Here is a 5,039-nt window from a genome sequence, read left to right as displayed (position 1 = left end):
GGTGCTTTTTACCCCCTCGTCCAAGTCGCTGATGAAGATGTTGAACAGTGCGGGCCTGAGGACCGAGCCCTGGGGGACCCCACTGCCCACGTCCTTCCAGGTTGAGAAGGACCCATCCACCACCACCCTCTGGGCGTGGCCCTCCAGCCAGTTGGCAACTCATTTGACTGTGTGGGTGTCGACACCACAGTCCCCCAGTTTCTTAATGAGGTTGTTGAGTCAGGGATGTTTTAGAGGATAACAGGGTGATAAGTAACAGCTAAGTTGTATTTATCAAGAGTAAATTGTGGCAACCAACTCTATTTTATTCTGTGACAGCATGAGTGACTACAGCCTCCTGAATCTGGGGGGGAGGGGCACCTGCAGAAGCCATGGACCGTGTCTGGGGGAGGCACCAGCTCTACTAGCAGCATCAGTGTTGGACATCGGGGCGGGGTACACCAGCCCCATCAGGTGGGGCACGTACACCCTCATGCATCCCCTGCCAGTCACCTATGTGTGACAACGTGATAGACCTTGTGAATAGGAAGGGAGCAATGGACAGTGGGAAACTTTAACCTTACTACCTCCTGTCACATGCTCATAAGAAAATTGATAAAATGACTTTGATTTTTCTTGAGTTACTGTTTAGTCCTATTTTTCTATATCATGAGGTGGGTGCATCAGTGATTTGGATAATAGCCAAAGTCAAAGAGTAGGCATCTATGGCTCCGTATTAACCTGACAGGACAGTTGTGGTCCCACTGGCCCCATGACTGGCACAGGACTTGTCCACGGGTATCTGGATTGGGCTCCATGCAGTCTTAGCTTGTCCCCTATCAGAATCAGGACCCTGGATCCCTGTGCCACCTCTGCCTGGCTCTGCATGCTGGGATTGGCCTGTGGAGCCCTGGGCCCCTTGCTGCCTTTGCCTGTATGCCAGGATCAGATCCCTGGGGCCTTCTACTGGCTCTGTGCACTGAACTGGGTCCTGCACTGACCTGCATGCCCAATCTATCATGCAGGGCCAAGGCCCATGGGCTGGCTGATGGGGCATTAGGGGTTGGATCTGGCCCATGGGCTGGAAGTTGAGCACCCCTGTGATAGGAGGTCTTAAGTGACACCAAGTCTATCCTGGTTGTGGCATTGTTAAATATCCTGTTTAATAACTTATCATTTATAATGGAGTATACACTTACTTATTAAATTAGCAGATACACCAAGCTGGTGTGGTTTTACATGCTTTAGAGGACAAGGTTAGGATTCAAATAACCATGATAAAATAATTATATGAAATTCAGTAATGCACAGTACTATCTCTATGAAGGAACAACCAAATGCAAAATGGAGCATGACCATTTAGGTTGCAGTACTGTATAAAAGGAGTTAGGGATTAGAATGGATCACAAACAGAACAAAAAGAGTAAAATATTTGATACCTTCATTTAAAAAACAAAACAAATTTGGGATATATTAAAAGGAATGTTGTATATGGAAAGTAATTTTTTTCCACTGCCTCTACAGCAATGGTCACCCCTCAGTTGGAGTATTACATCCATGGCCTATTAAGGGGTAGGGAATGGAGGTGTAGTTATACAAGACTCCCAAGTGCAGTCCCTAGCCCCAAATTATCTTGCTCTCTTTTTCCTGTTTCTAAAATGGAAGGTATCCCCCCAGAACATATCAAATTCCAAATTTCTCTCACAGGCCCTGACTGTCTAATTTAATGTACTGTACTTTAAGAAAAATATAGACAAATTGGAAAGGATACAGAGGAGAGCAACAGTGATTACAGATCTTGAGAACATAAGTAAAGATTGGAAGAACTGGGTTTACCTAACCTAGGTAAGATTGGGAAAGATTTGATAACACTCTTTCAATAAAAAAGGCTTGTCATGTAAGGATTGTGATCAGTTATTTTTTGAATCCACAGAATACAAGACAAGGAAGTAATTGTTTTAAAATGAAACAACTGAGGAAGGTTTAGTTAACTATTATGAAGAATTTCTTAAATAAGAGGAATGGAACAGATTATCTAGAGAGCAGTGGCATCTCTTGTCATTAATTGGAAATTAGACAAACAGCTACCTGGAATTATTATGTCTTAATCAAGGATTGGAATAGATCACCCATGAGGACTAATCCAGATCCAGATACTTCTGGACCCAATTCAGATATCTGTGGACAGTCCTGTTTTTCTGTGATTTCTTACATGCAAGACTGCAGTAATGAAAAATGGAATGAAATTTAGTTGCACAAAATGCAAAATCATGCACATAAGGGCTAACAAAAATTTCTGCTCTAAGCTGGGAGTTCATCAGTTGGAAATGATTAAAGGAGGGGAAGACCTGGGTGAAAGACCAAGATGACAATGAAACAGAGGTATTTCTAGTAATGATAGTGAAGTATCAATACCATTGTACAAAGCATTGGTGAGATGCCATGTGGAATTCTATGTGGTTGTCGTCCCCCCATGTTCTCTCAAGAAAGTCCCAAGGAAGATTAATTCAACCTGTAGCAGGTGCAGAAAATGAGTCCTAGAATGATCGGGAGAATGTAAAAGATATCGTCTGAGAAGACAATAGTTTTAATTTGTTTTAGTCTACCACAGGGGTAGGCAACCATGGGTGCCAGAGCATGGCATATGAAGGCATTTTGCTTGGCATGCTTGCTTTCAGGCAGACAGTGGGGAAGGGGTCAGGGCTCCACTGCCACAATAAGGATTGAGCCCCTCACAGCTCCCCTGCCATTCATCTCTGGCATGCCAACATCTTACAAGTCAAGGTTGCAGGTGTTTTTGGCACTGCCCAAAAATGTTGCAAACCCCTGGTCTACCAAAATTGCAAGCTGAGGCTTGATTTGTCCTTATAGATATGTCAGTGGGTAAATACCAATGAAAGAGAAGAGCTGTTTTAGTTAAAAGGCAATTTTGACACAAAGACAAAGTTATTCCAGTTATTAGACCTCTTATGTAATTTCAAGGCAAAAAACTCCCAAGTATTACAGTATTTTTTCTCCATGTGTAAGTACTTACACAGACTTATCAAGTCTCCTTCCAAACACATCCTTGATAACCTGAATAAGTTGTATACCTTAAGCATCACATTATATTGCTTATTTTCTAGCTTCTGGATCATTTTTGTGGCCCTCCTATGAACTGTCTTTGGTATTTCTGCATCTTTCTTGAAATGGGGACTCCAGAACCAGACCCTGTACTATGCTTATGTACAAAGGTATGATTACCTCTGTATGTCAACTTTCTAAATATACAGGATTTTCTAAATATACAGATATAGTCCTCTTTCTAAATATGCAGGATTCATATTAGTTTGTTTTGGGGACAGCATTACACTGAGAACTCATAATAAGATTAATGACTCCTATGTTCTTTCCAAGACAACATCTCCCATCCTTCTCAACATATATCCTTGGTTCTTATGTATAAAAGCTTTGTGTATGCCTGCATTAAAATACATTTTACTAGACTGAGTCCATTAACCAAGTGAGTCAGGTCACTAACTTGCCCTCATAATTCACTACCCCACAACATTTTGTGTAATCTCAAAATTTTAAGGTGAGTATTTTGAAACTTTCCAGGCATCATGGGACAAACTTGCCTAGCTTCAATGGAGTTTAGAACATGTGTTAATTTGGTCCTATTTATTTTATGTAATCCTGAAGGTACTTCTGCCAGCAATAATATTCTCTGGGAGTTTCATTGCAACATCAGAATGCTGGCTGGCTAGCAGCCTCACTCCATTCTGTGCATGATCTGTGAATAAATAGAGAAATTTAGTTCCCAGAGTGTCAGTCTGGCACATTTCACAAGCACTACATTCACTTATGAAAAATCAGCCAATGACATAGGGAAAGTGCTATATTGACTGGGTGATAAATGTTTTGTTCCTAACTCTCGTTAATACTAAATGTAAACCCTAGAGCTAGATCATATTGTTCACAGCTCAGGGGGGAAATATGCTCCCTTTTAGGATGACTAATATTTCTGTCCTCTGCCACTTTTTTTTTCTTTTTCTATCTTATTTTTGTCTCTTTTGTACTTGAACAGAGGTAGTTAGCTGTGTCTGTCTGAGGTCAGGCAGAAGGTAGGGCAGGGGGGCACCTTAGAAATTAGCTGGGTCAGGGTGGCATGAGATTTCATACATATCAATGTACTTCCAACAACCTGGAAGTAGGTCATTGCCTGTGAAAGCTTGTGCCCCTCTGAACCAGTTAGTCTCTAGTGCCATCCTACCCTAACTTCTGCCTTTTCTCTCTTTGTGTCCACCTTTCTTGTGTCTACATTTTTTTCCTAGCAAAAATTCCTAGTCCCTAACTGTGACCCTAACTTCCTCACTCTTTCCTTTCAACCCTATTTAAAAATTAGCAATGGAATGACATTTAAAGTGTTGTTAATATGCTGGTGACATAATATACCAGTACAGTTAAAGACATGGGAACAGGATGGAGTTTATACCACCAAAGTAAGGATTTAGGTTGGCTGAACACAGAAATAAACATGCAATTCACATTTGGAAAGCTTCTTTAGCAATCGTGGACTTGCTATTATCTTTAAAAACAGTGAGTTTCTGAAAAATCTGCCTCTGTTAGGCAGAAAATTATAGACAGAATAAGCATTTACCAGCTACTTTTAATTCACTTTCTAACTGTGGGTTTGTGCAGAACCCATGGATGAAAAGATTGGGTGGTTGACCTAAGAGAACAGCTGATAACCTCTTTTTTGTGTAGCATGGGGCAGTAGAACCAGAGTTTAGGTTTTCATGGATTATAACTCTGGATCATTTAGTTGGACCTCCTGCATTAACATGGTCCATAGGACTTCTTTGAATTAATTACTGTTTGAACTAGAGAACATCTATTGGGGAAAGTCATCTAATCTTGGTTTTAAATTTCCCAAACAATCAACCACAACCACTGGATTCCAGGAGTTTCTTACTCTCACTCATAGAATGGTGCAATTCTGAGTTGATTCTGGTTTCAACCTCCAACCATTTGGTCACTTAAACCAAAAATCTCTCTCTCTCTTATCACATTTCTGTTTC

The sequence above is a fragment of the Crocodylus porosus genome, unplaced genomic scaffold, assembly GCF_001723895.1.
Source record: "Crocodylus porosus isolate Cpor-Errol unplaced genomic scaffold, CroPor_comp1, whole genome shotgun sequence".
Lineage (NCBI taxonomy): Eukaryota > Metazoa > Chordata > Crocodylia > Crocodylidae > Crocodylus > Crocodylus porosus.
Note: the sequence above shows the minus strand (reverse complement) of the source record.